Source organism: Schistocerca gregaria, chromosome 5 (genome assembly GCF_023897955.1).
Source record: "Schistocerca gregaria isolate iqSchGreg1 chromosome 5, iqSchGreg1.2, whole genome shotgun sequence".
NCBI classification, from domain to species: Eukaryota; Metazoa; Arthropoda; class Insecta; order Orthoptera; family Acrididae; genus Schistocerca; species Schistocerca gregaria.
Window position 1 is genome coordinate 91,322,233 of NC_064924.1, and position 22,212 is coordinate 91,344,444.

The following is a 22,212-nucleotide window of genomic DNA, read 5'->3' on the forward strand; positions in this document are numbered from 1 at the left end:
GTGTCAAAGAAATGCTGTTCTTCATCTCAACGAGCACAAGGACTGCCGTTAGCTCAGATCATCTTACAATCTGGCCATTGATGGAATCCCACCATCGTGTCAGGGTTTCGATACCCGATGCACAAACTGGGTCATGTACAGAGCACTGCTCGATGAGATACTTACCACAGCACCTGCTCCCGACAACACCACCAGTAAAGAGTCCATCCGTCATCACACAGAACAGGCTCTGGAGGTCTCAGTTGCTGGTACACCATCTCAATGCCAGGAATTCCCAGACTGTTCTCGGCGACTGCCACCACTCATATTGGCAGAAAACACTGAGAAGAGCAGTCTTATCGGATTTGGCAGGACATCAAAGGTGCAATCGACTAACAATACTATTGCGCCTGGTCCAACTATTTGGCGACGTTACAAGCCAGAGATGGTGCAGTGTTGACAGCCAATCCTACACCGTTGGCACTGTCTCCCCTACAGGTTGGCCAACGCTCTCGCTGACGTCTTTGAGGCCAACTTTGCACCAGTCAAAGGCCCACACCCCATTGCTCTCGTCGAACAACAGCCCCCAATGACGACGAGGAGCAGCATCTGGAAGAAGTTGAAGAAATGGCCATTTAAATCTTCCATCTCGACGCCAGGAAAGCAGGAGCCCCTATCTGCTTACAAAACCAAATACTGCACGACATGCCCCCTCCCATCGCCAAACGTATGGCGGCGATCTTCACAAACATCCTCTGCACAAGAAGGTGTCCAGCAGGGTGGAAGAAAGCCGAAGGTGTATCTGTTCCCAAACATGAGAAGAATTTTGACTCCCACACAACTACAGCCCCATCAACTTACTGCCCGCCGTCAGAAAACTGTTCGAGGGAATATATTTACATCAGCTGCTGGAACACGTGACCTTGGATCAATTTCACCCAGGCAAGCAATTTGGTTTTCGTCGGGAACATGCAACGATCCATGAGCTCCTACACTTCATGGAAGAGGCAAGGGGCGCTCTTTGGGAGTACTTCGGAGTAGAACTTTATGTCTTGAGTGCCTTCGATTTTCTGTGGCATGAGATGCTCCTCTATTAATTTCACATCACAGGAGTTTCCTACTAGACAACACCTGATTCGTTCATACCTGGAAGGGCGCACATTCTTCACTCACACCGCTTCTACAGGGCACTATATCCTAGCCAGCACACTATAGGACTCGATCCTAGGACTGATGTGGAATATCAAACACAGCAGTCATCGCAAGGGTGCCCAGTCTCACTGACCCTATATACCTACAATAAGGCAGCCTACTGTCAACCTTCATCACAGCCGTCAACGAGACAGCAACTTCCTCATACAGTGGGAGGCGAAGTGGAGACTCAAATTCAGTGGCTTGGAGTGGGAGGCTCTGGTCATAGCTAGAAGACAGGTTCCAGTAGACATGATGCCAGGATGCCGGTGAATGTCTCGCGGACGGCACTGCCTCGGGGAACCACTGCTAAACACCTAGGCGTCACTGTCGATCTTCAGCTAGATTTGGCTTGATCTGCAAGAGTAGTAGGAGACCCTTCATTAGTTCTTTATTACACACAATTTCTTCAAGGGTTAATGGCCGGAATATTCTGTGACTTTTTGCCACGAACGATTTGCACTGGAATATTAAATGTGGTGCAGTTTCATCGTCCTCGCCAAATGGTCTAAACTTTGATTTTTCCTCGTCTCTATCCACCCACTCCAGGGGTTACTTAAAGTTCACATGGCTACTCGTTGACATCCTATGAGTTTAATCTGATTCCTGCTCAAACATAGGATTGCGCCATTTCTCTTTAAAATGAACCTTAATCTAGTATTCTATGTGCTGCCTACTGATCTAGCACCGTAATTTTGATTTTACCATCATCTTAGGGATGGCTAGGACAGGTTTGGATCCAACAAATACAGTCATCGCTCCAATCTTGGCCAACCTATCAGCTTTTTCATTTCTGCTGATTCCTGAGTGACCAGGGACTCACATCAGGTTTACATGGTTGCTTTCCCATAACCTCATAATGGCTTCATGGCATTATGCAAAAATCTTTAAAACTCGTCTCACCCGTATGCTCCTGCCGCTTTTTCCATTGTAACCCAAAGGTGTAATGGCAGCATGTCTAGCATGATCTCCATCCTAATTCCACCTATTAGGCTAAGGAGGCTAGTCTCTTCACTTTCCCAAGCTCCTTAGAAGCCATCTTATGTTCTATTTTGTTCCACAACACTGCAGGTCTTACTACAGTGGTGTATATTCAGTACATACTGCTGGGGTTTCGACCCCAATTTTTACCATAGGCCCCTGCAGTGCGCATAAGAACGCCTTTTGCCTTAGAATATACACACTTTATCTAGGGATCCATGATAGTTAAGTAGTTAGTTACATGTTCCATGATGATTTTGCATAATACATCATAATAATTGAGAGCTGCATCAAACCAGTCTCAGGACTGAAGACCACAACAACAACAACATCGTAATGATGTGGTTGGTTGTTTGTTTTCGGTAAGGATACCAGACAGCGAGGTCGTCGGTCTCATCGGATTAGGGAAGGACGGGGAAGGAAGTCGGCTGTGCCCTTTGATAGAAACCATCCCGGAATTTGCCTGGAGCGATTTAGGGAAATCACGGAAAACCTAAATCAGGATGGCCGGACGTGGGATTGAACCGTCGTCCTCCCGAATGCGAGTCCAGTGTCTAACCACTGCATAATAATGTGGAATGACTCATTTTACATTCACATTGAAAATTAATTTATACACTTGGTTACATTCTGAACATTTATAAGTATTTCTTTACACAAAGGTATACAGATGTCAGTTGGTAATTCCTACCCATTCCCTTCTACACATTACAGTAATAGAAATTCTTCTATGGAATAGAAGGAATTGTAAAGGATAAACTTTCTCAGTCAGTTATCAAATTTTACTTTGCTGCTGTCAGATATTTTATATCACTGTGTAAGTCATCAAAAAATTTTGTTGCAGCTTTGTGCACCCCTTTTTGTACTAAAGACAACCTTAATATGGAGTAATGAATGTCATTTTTCCTTATGGTATTGTGATTATATACGTCACTGCTCCTTCTGAACTGTAGTGGATTATTTACAACAAACTTTATGAGGGAATAAATGTACTGTGAAGCAGAAGTCAGAATGCCCAACTCCTTAAATACACTCCTGGAAATTGAAACAAGAACACCGTGAATTCGTTGTCCCAGGAAGGGGAAACTTTATTGACACATTCCTGGGGTCAGATACTTCACATGATCACACTGACAGAACCACAGGCACATAGACGTGCAGACCGCGTGAGACGACGCTTCATCCAGTCCCAAACATGCTCAATGGGGGACAGATCCGGAGATCTTGCTGGCCAGGGTAGTTGACTTACACCTTCTAGAGCACGTTGGGTGGCACGGGATACATGCGGACGTGCATTGTCCTGTTGGAACAGCAAGTTCCCTTGCCGGTCTAGGAATGGTAGAACGATGGGTTCGATGACGGTTTGGACGTACCGTGCACTATTCAGTGTCCCCTCGACGATCACCAGAGGTGTACGGCCAGTGTAGGAGATCGCTCCCCACACCATGATGCCGGGTGTTGGCCCTGTGTGCCTCGGTCGTATGCAGTCCTGATTGTGGCGCTCACCTGAACGGCGCCAAACACGCATACGACCATCATTGGCACCAAGGCCGAAGCGACTCTCATCGCTGAAGACAACACGTCCCCATTCGTCCCTCCATTCACGCCTGTCGCGACACCACTGGAGGCGGGCTGCACGATGTTGGGGCGTGAGCGAAAGACGGCCTAACGGTGTGCGGGACTGTAGCCCAGCTTCATGGAGACGGTTGCGAATGGTCCTCGCCGATACCCCAGGAGCAACAGTGTCCCTAATTTGCTGGGAAGTGGCGGTGCGGTCCCCTACGGCACTGTGTAGGATCCTACGGTCTTGGCGTGCATCCGTGCGTCGCTGCGGTCCGGTCCGAAGTCGATGGGCACGTGCACCTTCCGCCGACCACTGGCGACAACATCGATGTACTGTGGAGACCTCACGCCCCACGTGTTGAGCAATTCGGCGGTACGTCCACCCGGCCTACCGCATGCCCACTATACGCCCTCGCTCAAAGTCCGTCAACTGCACATACGGTTCACGTCCACGCTGTCGCGGCATGCTACGGCAAGCTGGCTGACACTGACGGCGGCGGTGCACAAATGCTGCGCAGCTAGCGCCATTCGACGGCCAACACAGCGGTTCCTGGTGTGTCCGCTGTGCCGTGCGTGTGATCATTGCTTGTACAGCCCTCTCGCAGTGTCCGGAGCAAGTATGGTGGGTCTGACACACCGGTGTCAATGTGTTCTTTTTTCCATTTCCAGGAGTGTAGATCTCTACAAGATGATTGTGAATGAACACCACATATTATTCTTACTGCAGGTTTTTGTGCAAGTAAGAATTTATTTCTGTAAGATGAGTTACCCCAGAACATTGTCCCATATGACATTACTTAATGAAAATATATCATCTTACTGATTTGTCTCTCTCCAAGATACATGATGATTCTAAGCGCAAATGTGGCTGGACTAAGTTGTTTTAGGAGTTCCAAAATGTGTTTCTTTTTTCCAATTTAAATTCTCATCACTAAGCACCATAAGAATTTTGAAGTTTCCACTCTATTATTTCCTCAGCATGTAGTGTAGTACTTCTAAATGTGCAGAACTGAATATGTTGTTTCTTTTTAAAACTGAGGGTTTTGCAGAAAACCAATGCTACTTTTAAGAACTTTGTTTACCATTTTTCTGTTTCTGTATGTATGCTTGGACTGAAAGAAATAGTTCTGCTTGTTGTATACTAGACAGAAGATAGTTTGCATATATGAGGAACAGAAGTGGGCCTGAGATTGAATCTTGGGGAGCCCCATATGTGATTTCCCCCAATCAGAGTTACGTCCCTGGATTATATTGCTCGAATAACTAAGTACAGCTTTCTGCATGCTTTTGGTTAGCTATGGCATTATCCTTTGGTTGGCTATACCACCAGTCCCATAAAACGACAATTTAATTGGAATAATACCGTGATTCACACAGTCAAATGCCATAGAGCGGTCACAGAAAATACTAACTGCCGCTATTTTATTACTTAATGCTTGTAAAATATGGTGAGTGAACGTGTAAATGGCATTCTCAGTAGAGCAACCCTTGTGAGACTCAAAACATTACTTGTTAAGCATACTATTGTTTCTAAGGCGAGATACTATTCTTTAATACATCATCTTCTCGAAAATTTTAGAGAAGAAATGTCAGCACTGAAACACCTCAGTAGTTATTCACATCCCTCTTATCGCCTTCCTTCAAGAGGGGCTTAACAACGGCATTTCCATCTCTCTGGAAAAATGAATCGAGTCAGTGATGCATTTCATATTTCAGATAAGATAGGGCTTATTAAATGTGAACAAATCTTTATTACACTATTGGAAACACCATCAAAACCAGGTGAGCTTAACTTTTTGAGAGAATGTAAGATTTTATTAATTTCAGAAGGAAAAGTTGGTAATACATTTAGATTATTGAATTTTATGGAAATTACACTTTCAAGATACTGTCTTGACTTTGGTCATGAACTTTTTGTCCCTATGCTTGCTACTACATTTAAGAAATGATCACTGAATGCATTTGCTACCTCTGACTCATCATTCATAGCCCTTCTGTTCAGTTCATTAGCGGTGTTGTCTTGCTCTCTGGATGGTTGTCCTGTCTCTCACTAAATTCCATATACCCTTAAGTCTGTTGTTGGAAGTACTAGTTTGTGACATTACGTGCATGTTGTTATTGCCAAAAGATACAGTTCCCTTTCCCTTTCACAAGATACTTCAAGCCATCTAGTGATCCATGGTTTTATACATGGCTGTTTAATGTCCTTTATGATTAGCTTATGTGGAAAGCTGTTTTCAGATAATGGTATGAATTTCTCATGTAACAGATTGAATTTTATGTTAGGATTCGGTTCATTATAAATTACATCCCATGTCATGTCTTGTAAGCTATTCTTAAAGACATTTGTCCTGGAGTCGTTAATTATAGTAAGTGATTCCCACTCAGCAGTTTCTGTGCTGTAATCCGCTGTTAATTATCCTAACTAACCATGTATCATGATCAGAGAGAGCATTTGTTACAGAGTAAACAGTTATTTTCTTGCTTTGAGCTTGTTGAAGTCACCACAGACTATTAACTGTATACGGTTACAATTAAAACTGAACTATTTTTCAGCATTAATTCACAAGCACTCACTTCTATGCGCTGATCACTACGAAATCTACTTATCTCAATGTTTTTTAACTTGTATTCTGTCTTAATGCATTTAACAATTCCTCCTTTCCCCATGCTATTTCTGTATGTATAAGCTGCAATAGTGTAATCTCTTATTTGTAGTTTATGTAATCCTGTGGTTATGAAGTGCTCAGACAGGCACAGGATGTCTGTCTTTTCAGAGCTTTCAAAATTTTCCGAACTGACAAATAGCTGCTCTGGCTTTTTGCTGTTCACTTCTAGATACTTCACTAACCTTCCTCCCCCCCCCCACCACCACCACCACCACACACCCCCGCTCCTCTCCCCCCCCCCCCCACCCCCCTCGCCCTACTTGTAGATATTTGTCGAGGACATTAAGATTCCAGTAAATGTTCTGGATATGATTTTTCGTGAATGATACTACGACAGCATTCCTGACTCTTGGATCCTATTTCCTCCACCAATTTTATACAACGTTCTGAGCGCATTGTGCCATTGTTCTGACGTTATTACTTGCAAATTTGCCAAGTATTGTTATGACTATACCGTCTGCATGTCCTTGATGAAAGTAATCTCTAGTAGGTAGCTCTCTGATGATTTCATTCACCACAGTGTGCTCCCTGGCGCCGTTGGATAAGCAGCTGCCAGCAGAAAGTCGTATACTCCTAGCTCACTTACTTGTTACATAGTTTAATTCTTAAGTTCTTTACGTGTTTTTGGTACTTGCATTGTTTAATTCATAAATTTCGGGCGTATTACAGTATTTGAGAGTTGTAGCATCGCGTTTTAGTACCTGAATAGTGTAAATGGCGTAGTCCCCTTCCGCCGTCGAGCAGTGTCAGCAGTGCGCAAGTATCAGTATTACTGCATGTACTAGGCAATCTTGTATTTTAATAACCGTTTAAATTTTGTGTCGATTAGTTTGTGCTCTCTGTTCTTTGCACAACAGTTTTTAGCATGGATAGGGACTGCAACTGCTGTGTTCGGATGCAGGCTGAGTTGGCATCCCTTCGCTCCCAGCTTCAGGCAGTGTTGGCTTTGGTCACACAGCTTGAGGCCGTTGCCAATGGGCATCACTGTGGGGGTCCGGATGGGGGTTTGTTGGGGACAGCCAGCTCGTCCCACGCATCCCCCGATCTGACTACGACTGTGGGTGCCCGGGATACTACCCACATTGAGGCTGATCCCTCACCTGTAGTAGAGTAGGAGGTCGTCTCGAGGTGTGGCACGGGGCGAAAAGCATTCCGGAGGGCTGCACAGAAGGCCTCTCCAGTTTGTCAGACGAACCGGTTTCAGGCTCTGTCTCAGGCTGATACTGATCTTCGCCCGGACATGGCTGCTTGTCCTGTTCCAGAGGTTGCCCTTCAGTCTGCAAAATCTGGGCGGTCGCAGAGGGTGGGATTACTGGTAGTTGGGAGCTCCAACGTCAGGCGCATAATGGGGCTCATTAAGGATATGGCAGCAAGAGAGGGGAAGAAAACCAATGTGCACTCCATGTGCATACCGGGGGGAGTCATTCCAGATGTGGAAAGGGTCCTTCCGGATGCCATGAAGGGTACAGGGTGCACCCATCTGCAGGTGGTCGCTCATGTCGGCGCCAATGATGTGTGTCGCTATGGATCGGAGGAAATCATCTCTGGCTTCCGGCGGCTATCTGATTTGGTGAAGACTGCCAGTCTCGCTAGCGGGATGAAAGCGGAGCTCACCATCAGCAGCATCGTCGACAGGACTGACTGCGGACCTTTGGTTCAGAGCCGAGTGGAGGGTCTGAATCAGAGGCTGAGACGGTTCTGGGACCATGTGGGCTGCAGATTCCTCGACTTGCGCCATAGGGTGGTGCGGTTTCGGGTTCCGCTGGATAGGTCAGGAGTCCACTACACGCAGCAGGCGGCTACACGGGTAGCAGGGGTTGTTTGGCGTGGACTGGCCAGTTTTTTTAGGTTAGATGGCCTCTGGCAAGTACAGAAATGGGAACAGCCTCAAAGGGTGTGGGGCAAAGACAGGACATGCAGGGACCAAGCAGCAATCGGTATTGTAATTGTAAATTGTCGAAGCTGCATTGGTAAAGTACCGGAACTTCAAGCGCTGATAGAAAGCACCGAAGCTGAAATCGTTATAGGTACAGAAAGCTGGCTGAAGCCAGAGATAAATTCAGCCGACATTTTTACAAAGGCACAGACGGTGTTTAGAAAGGATAGATTGCTTGCAACCGGCTGTGGCGTGTTTGTCGCTGTTAGTAGTAGTTTATCCTGTAGTGAAGTAGAAGTGGATAGTTCCTGTGAATTATAGCCGAGCTAGGTTGATGATCGGCTCCTTTTACTGACCTCCCGACTCAGCAGTATTAGTGGCAGAACAACTGAGAGAAAATTTGGAATACATTTCTCATAAATTTTCTCAGCATGTTATAGTCTTAGGTACAGATTTCAATTTACGAGATATAGACTGGGACACTCAGATGTTTAGGACGGGTGGTAGGGACAGAGCATCGAGTGACATTATACTGAGTGCACTATCCGAAAATTACCTCGAGCAATTAAACAGAGAACCGACTCGTGGAGATAACATCTTGGACCTACTGATAACAAACAGGCCCGAACTTTTCGACTCTGTAAGTGCAGAACAGGGAATCAGTGATCATAAGGCCCTTGCAGCATCCCTGATTATGGAAGTTAATAGGAGTATAAAAAAAGGGAGGAAGGTTTATCTGTTTAGCAAGAGTAATAGAAGGCAGATTTCAGACTACCTAACAGATCAAAACGAAAATTTCTGTTCCGGCACTGACAACGTTGAGTGTTTATGGAAAAAGTTCAAGGCAATCGTAAAATGCATTTTAGACAGGTACGTGCCGAGTCAAACAGTGAGGGACGGGAAAAACCCACCGTGGTTCAACAACAAAGTTAGGAAACTACTGCAAAAGCAAAGAGAGCTTCACTCCAAGTTTAAACGCAGCCAAAACCTCTCAGACAAACATAAGCTAAACGATGTCAAAGTTAGCGTAAGGCGGGCTATGCGTGAAGCGTTCAGTGAATTTGAAAGTAAAATTCTTTGCACCGACTTGACAGAAAATCCTAGGAAGTTCCGGTCTTACGTTAAATCAGTAAGTGGCTCGAAACACCATATCCAGACACTCTGGGATGATGATGGTATTGAAACAGAGGATGACACGGGTAAAGCTGAAATACTAAACACATTTTTTCAAAGCTGTTTCACAGAGAAAGACCGCACTGCAGTTCCTTCTCTAAATCCTCGCACGAACGAAAAAATGGCTGACATCGAAATGAGTGTCCAAGGAATAGAAAAGCAACTGCAATCACTCAACAGAGGAAAGTCCACTGGACCTGACAGGATACCAATTCGATTCTACACAGAGTATGCGAAAGAACTTGCCCCCCTTCTAACAGCCGTATACCGCAAGCCTCTAGAGGAACGAAAGGTTCCAAATGATTGGAAAAGAGCACAGGTAGTCCCAGTCTTCAAGAAGGGTCGTCGAGCAGATGCGCAAAACTATAGACCTATATCTCTGACGTCGATCTGTTGTAGAATTTTAGAACATGTTTTTTGCTCGAGTGTCATGTCGTTTTTGGAAACCCAGAATCTACTCTGTAGGAATCAACATGGATTCCGGAAACAGCGATCGTGTGAGACCCAACTCGCTTGATTTGTTCATGAGACCCAGAAAATATTAGATAAAGGCTCCCAGGTAGATGCTATTTTACTTGAATTCCGGAAGGCGTTCGATACAGTTCCGCACTGTCGCTCGATGAACAAAGTAAGAGCCTACGGAATATCAGACCAGCTGTGTGGCTGGATTGAAGAGTTTTTAGCAAACAGAACACAGCATGTTGTTATCAATGGAGAGACGTCTACAGACGTTAAAGTAACCTCTGGCGTGCCACAGGGGAGTGTTATGGGACCATTCCTTTTCACAATATATATAAATGACCTAGTAGATAGTGTCGGAAGTTCCATTCGGCTTTTCGCGGATGATGCTGTAGTATACAGAGAAGTTGCAGCATTAGAAAATTGTAGCGAAATGCAGGAAGATCTGCAGCGGATAGGCACTTGGTGCAGGGAGCGGCAACTGACCCTTAACATAGACAAATGTAATGTATTGCGAATACATAGGAAGAAGGATCCTTTATTGTATGATTATATGATAGCGGAACAAACACTGGTAGCAGTTACTTCTGTAAAATATCTGGTAGTACGCGTGCATAATGATTTGAAGTGGAATGATCATATAAAATTAATTGTTGGTAAGGCAGGTACCAGGTTGAGATTCATTGGGAGAGTCCTTAGAAAATGTAGTCCAGCAACAAAGGAGGTGGCTTACAAAACACTCGTTCGACCTATACTTGAGTATTGCTCATCAGTGTGGGATCCGTACCAGATCGGGTTGGCGGAGGAGATAGAGAAGATCCAAAGAAGAGCGGCGCGTTTCGTCACAGGGTTATTTGGTAACCGTGATAAGGTTGCGGAGATGTTTAGCAAACTCAAGTGGAAGACTTTGCAAGAGAGGCGCCTGCATCGCGGTGTAGCTTGCTCGCCAGGTTTCGAGAGGGTGCGTTTCTGGATGAGGTATCGAATATATTGCTTCCCCCTACTTATACCTCCCGAGGAGTTCAAGAATGTAAAATTAGAGAGATTCGAGCGCGCACGGAGGCTTTCAGACAGTCGTTCTTCCCGCGAACCATACGCGACTGGAACAGGAAAGTGAGGTAATAACAGTGGCACGTAAAATGCCCTCCGCCACACACCGTTGGGTGGCTTGCGGAGTATAAATGTAGATGTAGATGTAGATGAAGTTTCTACAGCAATGGAGACAAAATCCCTCCTTGCGGACACACTCTTGTGGTGTTGATCACCATTTTCGCATTCGTCATGGTGGATTTTACCTTTCGCCTACTCAGCATGGTCTTAACCCACATCCAAACAGTCGTCTTAATGTCATGCTCTTCTGCAGCTCTAACCATGGATTGATAAATTGTGTGGCTAAAAGTTCCCTCAATATCCAGGAAGATACAGAGAGTGGTTTTCTGAAATGTTTGACCATTTTTCACCTTCCCAACAAGTTGGTGAAGTGCTGTTTCGCATGATCTGCCTGATCGATGTATATGTTTGTTTTCACGCAGAGGAACCTCAGTTAACTTCTTTTCCCTGACATGCATATTAATTAGTTTTTATAATGTCTTTAGGAGGAAGGAGGACAGACTGATCGGTCTCTTAGCCTTAGCTTTGCTGTGATCAGTTCTCCTTGGCTTAGGAATGAAATCAACCTTCAATGTTCTTCAAGCATCAGAAGCGGCCCTTGTTACTGGGCTGACTTTGAACAGCCTGCATAGGAGTCTGATTAATCCCTTTACTGCTTGTTGCAGTAGCGCTGGAAGGATTTCGTCTGGGCCTGCTGACTAGAATTGTTGAAACGTTCCCACTGCCCATTAGATGTTTTTAATCAACACATTCTGTGGTGGATTCCATGTTCTCCCTTTGGTTATCTGCCAACCGGTGCCTCCCAGGGACCAAATCTTGGTCTGTGTTATCTGCCAAAGCGCAGTGAGGGAAAAAGAGTCCTGGGGAGCACATCCAGTGTCTCATGCACTGTCCTTGTACACTCACCATCCTCCTTCCCTAGAGTGCCTCCTGCATTAGTTTGTTGTCTTGTGAGGGTTTCATCAAGTCTGGCTGCCCTGGCACAATACCATCAAGGACGATAATTTCGCTTTCGTAATAGAAGGATTGCATTTTAAAAGAACCTTTCCTTCTTGAAAAGTTGAACTGTCTTCTTACCTGCTTGCTTTGAAATTGCAGAGTATTGTTCCCTCAATGTAGATACCTGTTTGTGCATATCTTTGTTTAACACTCATTCCAACCCCAAAATTAATATAAATGGGGTCAGTTAAGGTCGCCTCCGTTGTCAGGTGCCACGCATTAAGATGATCCTAAAAATTTTGTCAGTTGCTCTTTCCCGTGTGCTGTTTCTGAAGATAGGTTTCCTGCCGTAACCAAGATGTCTGAATTGCCGTCCAATACATATTCAAGTTAAGTACTCACGAAGTATACTGTTGATCTTATCAGTTTGTTAGTAATACAGGGTGATTTTAAGAAGTATAAAAACATCTCCTTGGAAAATATTGAATTGAGGCTAATGAATAAAATAATGACAGTATTTTAATGATGATGATTTATTTTCCACAATGTATATTAACACACACACACACACACACACACACATATATATATATAGTGGAAATTATATATATATAGTGTTAATCTACATTGTGGAAAATAGATCACCGTTATTAAAATACTTTCATTACTTTTTTCATTAGGCACACTGCAGTATTTTCCAAAGAGGTGTTTTTATACTTCTTAAAATCACCCTGTATTGCAAACAAACTAATAATATCAACACTAATACTATATAAGGGTGTCAATTTTAAGTTGACAAACCAGAATAACTCGAAAAATAAGCTTCATACGAAAAAAATGTAGAACCCAAAGTTGATTATTTTCGAAGTGGTATGGTGCCTCGATGACCAATCCACCTGTCATGAAATATGCTATTCAATACCACTTCAACCGCACTAGAGTTATGTGCCGCAAACCCGTCATGTTGGTAGTATATCGCCATTCTGTCATGCAGTGAAACATCTTGTAAGTAACATCGATAGAACATTACGTAGGAAATCAGCATACATTGCATCATTTAGATTGCCTTCGATAAAATGGGGGCCAATTATCCTTCCTCCCATAATGCCGCACCATACATTAACCCGCCAAGGTTGCTGATTTTCCACTTGTCTCAGCCATCGTGGATTTTCCGTTGCCCACTAGTGCATATTATGCCGGTTTCGTTACCGCTGTTGCTGAATGACGCTCCGTCTCTAAATAGAACGCGTGCAAAAAATTTGTCATCGTCCGGTAATTTCTCTTGTGCCCAGTGGCAGAACTGTACACAACGTTCAGAGTCGTCGCCATGCAATTCCTGGTTATAGAAATATAGTACGGGTTGAATCGATGTTGATGTAGCATTCTCAACACCGATGTTTTTGAGATTCCCGAGTCTCGCTCAGTTTGTCTACTACTGATGTGCGGATTAGCCGCGACAGCAGATAAAACACCTACTTGGGCATCACCATTTGTTGCAGGTCGTGGTTGACCTTTCACATGCGGCTGAACACTTGCTGTTTGCTTAAGTAACGCAACTATCCCGCGAACGTTCCGGGCAGTTGGATGATGTCGTCCAGGATACCGAGCAGCATACATAGCACACGCCCGTTGGGCATTTTGATTACAATAGCCATACATCAACACGATATTGACCTTTTCCACAATTGGTAAACGGTCCATTTTAACACGGGTAATGTATCACGAAGCAAATACCGTCCGCACTGGAGGAATGTTAAGTGATAGCACATACTTATACGTTTGTGACTATTACAGCGCCATCTATCAAAAAGCGAAAAAAGTGGTCCAACTAAAACATTCATATTTCTTTACGTACTACATGAATATGTAATAGAAAATGGGGTTTCCTATTTTAAAAAACGCAGTTGATATCCGTTTGACCTATGGCAGTACCACCTAGTGGGCCAACCATAGCGCCATCTGGTTTCCCCCTTCAAGCTAGACGAGTTTCGTTGTTTGTAGTTTTTTCGTTTGGTGCTTATTTCGTGAGATATTTGGCCCAGTCACTATCAATGGACCACCCTGTGTATATAGGTTAGACAGCAAATATTCTTTTTATGCTTGCGAAAAACGTTCAAATAATTAAACAAAATACATAAAGATGTAGAAGTTGAATTAATGTTAGAAGGATTGTTCATTATTAGCTCAATTATATTGACACTGTTTTGGGGCTTTTCAAATAAGTAATTAGGCACATTTTAATAAATGAAAAATTTAACCTGTAAGGTTTAGAAAAATAACAAGAAAAACATGTAGAGTATTATTGTTTTGTCAAAACGGGTATGTTCACTGTATAGGGAGTTTTGTATTGTTTTGCACTTTGCACACTTGTAGAAATATAAGAGGAGGAGCCTCCTTGGTTGCTGCCATCATTGGAAGTGACATCATGCATGCATGTGCATTTTGTAATTTGTTTCTGCCCTGGCAGATCACAGCTACTTGGTACTCTACGGACATAAAATACTTATCGTAACAAATTAACAAAAAATTTTACATATTCCTGTAAACATAAGTGAAGATAGTCAAGTAAGGAACTGCATATGCAGTTTATATGAAGGAAATTTATTAATTGTTTCATATGAGACACAAATATATTTACACGAATCTAAAATTATTTTACATAAAACTCATATGAGTGGCATTTTGAGAACTGTTTAGTTACTGATTAAGATTTCTGCTCATGAAGCTTATTAAGGTAAACAACAAGTATAAACTGAACATTAAGTAATTCTGCACAGGCAGTGTGTCCTTATAATATATACATCAAACAAAGTGAGCTGCACTGTACGGTGTTATACACAAACAGAAACAGAAAATTGAAAACAGAAAAATGATATATGGACAAGGATATGCTGCTTGAGGCAGTTATATGGAAGAATACTAAAAAAAAAAAAGGGTTGCACAGGCAGTATTTCGCGCATATTGACTAAAAATCTTAACAATGACATATGTCAGTGTTTTGCCTAAGTGCCCTTAATGTCTTAATAATGATATATTGAATAATACAGTTATATTCTAGCAGTTATTTGTATGATCAGAAGTGCACTTTTGTTGGGAAATGGAAGCACTATCCTACCATCACCCTAACTACCACAAAACACAGGAATCTACATTGCACATAAACTGGATCCAACTTTCTATGCGTTGCAGTAAAGGGGATTGGTATGGTTAGCTTTTCACTGTTTTATTCACTATGGAATACTGTTCAATACAGTTCACAGTAACAGCTCTTGCAGATATTTACTACATGCTGTATCCGTGAGCTGTAATAGAGGAATGTTTCCTCATTTTAAAAAATAAATGTGTCCTCATTTGAGTGCATTCTGTAGTCCGTCCTTAATATCAAAGTTTTCAGTAGAAAATATGTTTTTCAAAGTAGCGAAGCGCTCTTAGTTCTTAAGCTACGCATTTTAAGGCCCATATCTTCCTCGTTTTAGTCCATACTGCGATTCTTCAAAAATGTAATACTTTTTCTAAAGCGCTGAATAAAAAATACCGATTTGCATTCGGTCATATTTTTACTCCTTGTGAGCTAGTCTACACTTAAGAAGAGCTGAGATGAAGTATTTGTCTAAATTTAAAGGTGAATAGCAATCGTTTATTCAGCTAACTCCATGTGTAAATGAGTCATTTACAAAGTTGCAGCTCTACGATTTGAAGAGCACTGAAAACTTCAGCAATAGGATAAACAAAGAATGGGCTAAGTTACGTATAATTTTCAAATGTATGATTTTTAAGATAATAACGAAACACAAATCCACTGTATAAGTAATTTTTATGAGATACAAACCGTGATTCAATGCACTCAGGGACGCGAGTTACACATTAACACGTATCATTTGTAAACAGCTTTTGGAATTCCTGCTAACTAATTAACTTCATTAAATCTTGGTTCTTTTTGAACGTTTCAGTTGATTTCTAGCCGCAAAAGAATTCAGATATCCATCGCGAAGGCAACTGTTGACATATAATTTACGCCCTTATCAATTAGAACTCTAATGCAATAAACAAAGTGATAAAATAAAGTAACAGACACATTCGTACAACTTCTTTTGTGAATATTTAAAAGATCAGCTAATTTCATTTCAAGAAAAGGTTGTCAAATCTAATCGCTTAAGTGCATCGTAGCACAGTAGATTCTTGAACTATTTATCAGCGTGCCTTACAACTGCCCTTTCCTCTGTTTCTGCACGCCATCGGGCATCCTCTACAACACCTGTCGCGTGACGCAGGAAGTTAACACGTGGCCATGATACATGTACGCATCGTCGTGGAAACACGAACAGCAAAACAAACACGCTGCTGATTGCTATCCGACTTCCAGGGCGGCCCGATACTAAATATTAGAAATTCTAGTTTCCATAAAATGTATTTTGAGATGAAAACTAATGAAATATACGAGGTGCGACAATAAGGTAATGACACTGATGTGAAAAAAATGTTGCTTACCGTTTTAGTCAAGTTTAGTGTTGTCTCCTTCAAAGTAGTTCCCTTCTGATTGCACACACTTTTTCCAGCGCTTCTGCCATTGATGGTAACTTTTCTGGAACTCGTCTTCTGTAATATCCCCCAAAACCCTCGTCACAGCTTTTTGTTCATCTTGTGTAGTTTGAAAATGATGTCCCTTGACCGCCGGTTTGACTCTCGGAAATAGAAAAAAGTCGCAAGGAGCGATATCTGCTGAATAAGGTGGCTGTGATAGTACTGAAATTTGTTTTGAGGTTAAAAATTGCTGTACTGACAGAGCAGTGTGGGATGGCGCTTTATTGTGATGCAGAATCCAATTACCAGTAATGTTGCCACGGACGCGAAGAACTCTTTTACGAAGTCTTTCTAAACTTTCTTTGTAGTAATACTGGTTAACTGTTTGTGCAGGAGGCACCCACTCTTTATGAACAATTCCCTTGGAATCAAAGAAGCACACAAGCACGCATTTCACTTTTGACTTCGAAATGCGATCTTTTTTTGATCCGGGTGGTCCCTTGGAGCACCATTGCGAACTTTGGAGATTTTTCCCTGGATCGTACTGAAAAAAAAACCTTTTATCAGCGGTGATAACATGGCTCAACAATTCTGGATTGATTTCCGTTTGTTCTAACAGATCGGCTGCCACATTTTTCCATGTTTCTCGTTGTTGTGGTGTGAGATTTTTATGGACCATTTTTTGCACAAATCTTTCTCATTCCAAGATCTTCAGTTATTAGACGAGCCGTTTCTCGATTGATGTTCCGTTCTTCTGCAATCATTTTCACAGATAATCTTCGATCAGATCATATGAGTTCACGCACCCTGGCCAAGTTGACATCCGTCCGTGAGGTTGATGGTCGTCCACTGCGGTCTTCATCTTCAACATTCGTTCTGCCTTCACTAAACATTTTATGCGAGTGAAAAACTTGAGCTCGTGACATAACCTCCTCTCTAAAAGCCTTCTGAAGCTTACCGTAAGTTGTCGTCGCGTTTTCACCCAATTTAACGCAAAAAGAAATGGCATATCGTTGCGCAATATTATGTGGTTCCATTTCCGTGACAGGAGACACAAACACGTGTTAACTTATTACAGCACAACTCATGGCTGAGCGGTTGCATCGATGTGCCGCGTGGACTCGAAGCAGCTTATAGACCAAGGTCAAAGATATTGTGTCTATGAAAGCCTGCAGGGTTGCCACATCTTGCAAAGAAAATCAGTCTCATTACTTTATTGTCACATCTCGTATTTATTAAACGGTTATATCTGTACAGGAAGGAGATTCATCGATGCTTCTTGTTTTGTTTATTTAACTAGCAACACATGAAATGTGTTCTTCAGCACTATACATTCTATGAGGTCGATGAGTAGTTTTACAGACTGTTAACCTTAAATCGTAAATTAATAGGGCTGCATGCAATTTATGGGTTAGTTTTTACCCTAGTGTTACCCCATGTCTTTGTGGAGTCGACATGTTAATCTGGATTCGGTAATGGTAATAATAGATGGTAGAGGCCACCCTGTCGCCACCCGCCCCCCCCCTCTCCCCCCGAAAGCATTTGCGTATCGCATCTCTTTCTGCATCTAGTGTTATCCCATGTGAAAATGTGAGGAGGAGGGTGGACGTGGCTACTTGCCACCTATACGAGGTCTGTTCAGAAATTTCCCAAACATCAGTAATTTTGCGCCAGTGGTTTGTTGGAGCGCAATGTGATTGGCATCCCTGCACATGCCTGTGTTTAATGGGCAACTGCCGGAACTTTCATTATTGTATGTCTGTTAGTTATTGGTCAGTGCTGTATTGGGTAGAACGTTATGTCGCACAGTTTGCGAATTTAGAAATGGCAGAGTTAGAGGAGCAACGAGTCTGCATTAAATTTTGCGTGAAACTCGAAAAACCCTTTACGAAGGCACACCAAATGATGCAGGAAAGGTTGACACGGTTTAAAATGACCTTCGTTCAGAAAGCCCTTCGACGTCTACCGACGACGCTCACGTCAGAAACGATATCGAAATTGGGCGTGCCAGTTGAAGACTGACTGTAAATGGGAGACTGCTATAGAATATAACATTTCAGTTGGATCATGTCACGAAATTCTATGAGAAGGAAACGGCCTGAAATGTGGCGTGACAATTCGTGGCTCTTGCATCACGTTAACGCAACCGGACATTCATCCCCGTTGGTGCGCGACTACTGCACTACCTCACCCTCCGTACTCCCCAGACTTGGCTCCTGCGGACTTCTTTTTAGTTCTAAAAAAGAACGAAGATTTGCAACGATAGACGCAGTAAAAGTATATCGCAGACGGCGCTTCGCGCGACCCAGCAAGAGGTGTGCCGAGACTGTTTCCGGAAGTGGATACGGCCATGAGGCCGGTGTACCAGTTGTGAAGGAGACTATTTGGACAGACCAATAAGTAGAAGGTAAACGTAGAAAAATTTTGTGGACAAAGTTTCGCAATTTTTTGAACAGACCTCGTAGATTCATTCACGGAGACGAGACAGCGGAGGTAAACTGTATGAATCACGTGCTAGCGACGTCACATCAGCGGCTGTTCCCAGCAGTAGACACAAGCTCGCGATTCTTTCAGTACAGGCTGTTATCACCGTGCGGTTTAGTGCTAAACTTCTCGGCGAAATCGTAGAAGTGGAATTTGTACATTGTAAGTAAGGAAATGTGAGTATAATTATCTTCTTTTTTGTTTTTGCGTTCTTTCTTCTACTTAGTTACTGATTCCCCGAGTATTAAACATCAAAATGTCAGGCTCTTCCGAAACTGCATGACATGATGGCATTCTCATTTCACATAAGAAACGAGTGAAAAGATTAGCATTAAGCTGTTCGGAGAAGAAAATGATCCTGAATGTGTGCAAGGCGGAATGTGATTTACATCCAACAACAAGAACATCAGAAATCGTTGCTGTAACTGCACATTCCATTGGGGTCACCGGCTCGTCCGTATCTCAAGTGCTTTACGAACATAAAACTAAACTCACCTTGAAATCACCAAAGAAAGAGCCACGCAAAAAAATAATTCAAACTGTTGACGACTTCGACGTAAACGTCATGAGGAGGAAAGAGTGCACCATTGATAAAATCCTTGCGTCTTGATCTGCCGTGTTCCAGAACAACAACATTTCACTCCTTACTGAAGGAGATAAATTTCAGGCACGTTAATTGTGGACGTAAAAGCATGCCAATTGAGAAAGAAGAAAACATTCTACGGAGAAGGCGATATTTAAGGACAAAGAAGTCAGCACGCTGGTAGGTAGGAACATTTATTGCTTGAACGAGACCTGGCTAAATGTAGGCGATGCGCGGAATAAAATCTGGATAGATGATTCAGTAACATCAGCTACGGAAGCCCAGGTTGTCTACAGGAAACAAAGGGCCGTCTGGGAAAGGAAAACGACTAATATTAACGCATAATTGGAGCGAGACAGGTTTTGCGGACCAGTGTTTGTGAACTTTCGAGTCGAAAAAGACCGATGGCTATCACGAAGAAACTAGCGCCAAGTCTTTCGAATCTTGATTTCCTAAAGTGCTTCCTTGCCTTGAATATAACTATATTGTTGTGTGTGATAATGCACCATACCACTTCCACAATCTGGGAAAACTTCTGAACATAGGCTCCAGTAAACAGAATATTATAGACTGGCTTTCGTCCTGGAAAATGCTGACGCGAGAACTGCTATCTATCATGAGGGAAATAATTCCGCTTATAATGAGTACGTTGTGTAAGTAGGCTGTTTAGGTTTTTTTATTGGTAACACCGCCGCCACGTAGCGCTCTGTATAAAAATCACTGGCTGTGCCGTGTGCAGTCTGTGGCTGGTTTGCATTGTTGTCTGCCATTGTAGTGTTGGCAGCGGCAGCTGGATGCTAACAGCGCGTAGCGTTGCGCAGTTGGAGGTGAGCCGCCAGCAGTGGTGGACGTGGGGAGAGAGATGGCGGAGTTTTGAAATTTGTAAGAATTGGTGTCATGAACTGCTATGTATGACTAGTGAGGTAAATACATTGTTTGTTCTCTATTAAAATCTTTCATTTGCTAACTATGCCTATCAGTAGTTAGTGCCTTCAGTAGTTTGAATCTTTTATTTAGCTGGCAGTAGTGGCGCTCACTGTATTGCAGTAGCTTGAGTAACGAAGATTTTTGTGAGGTAAGTGATTTGTGAAACGTATAGGTTAATGCTAGTCAGGGCCATTCTTTCGTAGGGATTTTTCGAAGTCAGATTGCGTTGCGCTAAAGATATTGTGTGTCAGTTTAAGCACAGTCTTGTATAATTTTTCTAAGGGGACGTTTCAGTTGTAGACGGTATGGAAAGTTCGGTAAAGGAAACTGTTGTGTATGAGGCGGAACTATGGACCTCATGGAGAAAGGGTGACCCGGCTGAGTCAAGCAATTTCACTCTTAGTCTGATCAAGAGCTGTGGCCATTAATTGCACGCGTTGATCACGTAGGCTGACGTGAGGATCAATGAGCTATACTTGTCGGCATGTATCTGGAACATCTTAGGTGATTAGGAAGTTAGTAGGCAGGAATTCAATTAAATACTTTGCTTCAATTCAGCATCAGCGGTGAACGTCGATCTTAACTTTGTACAATCATATTTACAAATGTAGTTATAGGCTGCACTGCGAATACTTCTTTGCAGTTCTCACTGCTTACCACATATAGATCAATTGTCAATGCATAAACTGCATGTGGCGCCTGGCTAGGTCGTAGATACTGACTTAGCTGAAGGCTATGCTAACTAGCGTCTCTGCAAATGAGATCTCTACAGCTATAGCGAGTGAACCATTCCTATCAAAGTCGGCTGTAGAACTGGACTGTGCGCTAGCTGACCAGCCGAGTGGGGGCGCTCGGTCTGCTAGCGTCGATAGTGGCGACTCGCGGGTCCGATCTGTACTGACGGACCGCGGCCGATTTGAAGCCTACAACCTAGCCAGTGTGGTGCCTTGCGGTGACACCACAGACACAATTTTAAGAACGCCATCACACCACTTGCCTAGGCGCAGATTAAGAATTATGTCGCAGCAAGGAACAAAACCTTCAAACCTGGGTGAAGCGAAAGTACGGTTGGCTGAAGCAGTCACTCAAGTAATCCCGGATGTACGACAGAAATGTGTACAATGCGTTCAAAAAAAATATAAAATCGATGTGTAACATGGATAGCATTGTGGAAGCTCGCGAAGAGCGTTTAGTTATCGTCATCAATAGTACTAGCGGCAGCAGATCATCTGACTCCCCAGATGGATGAAAAACAAAAACAAAAAAAAAAAGAGCTCGTCCGATAAAATTACTGGTGAGTAGTTTTATTTATTTGTATTTGTTCCATTTTTTCTCTACAAATCCAACTAAAGCGCTTGTATCACAGGGAATAGGTAAGAATGAGTTGGCTGGTTGGTTGGTTGTTTCGGGGAAGGAGACCAGACAGCGAGGGCATCGGTCTCATCGGATTAGGGAAGGACGGGGAAGGAAGTCGGCCGTGCCCTTGGAAAGGAACCATCCCGGCATTTGCCTGGAGCGATCTAGGGAAATCACGGAAAACCTAAATCAGGATGGCCGGACGCGGGATTGAACCGTCGCCCTCGCGAATGCGAGTCCAGTGTAAGAATGAGTTCATAATTGTATCCATAACCAGTGAGTTGATTCTCGTTTTTGTTCCTCACTTACGAAGTTTTATTCATGCTAAAGCGCCAGATTGTCGAGACACCTCGTCTTCCTTTGGTTCAGCCCCGCTGAACATCTGATCAGGCAGTGCGCTA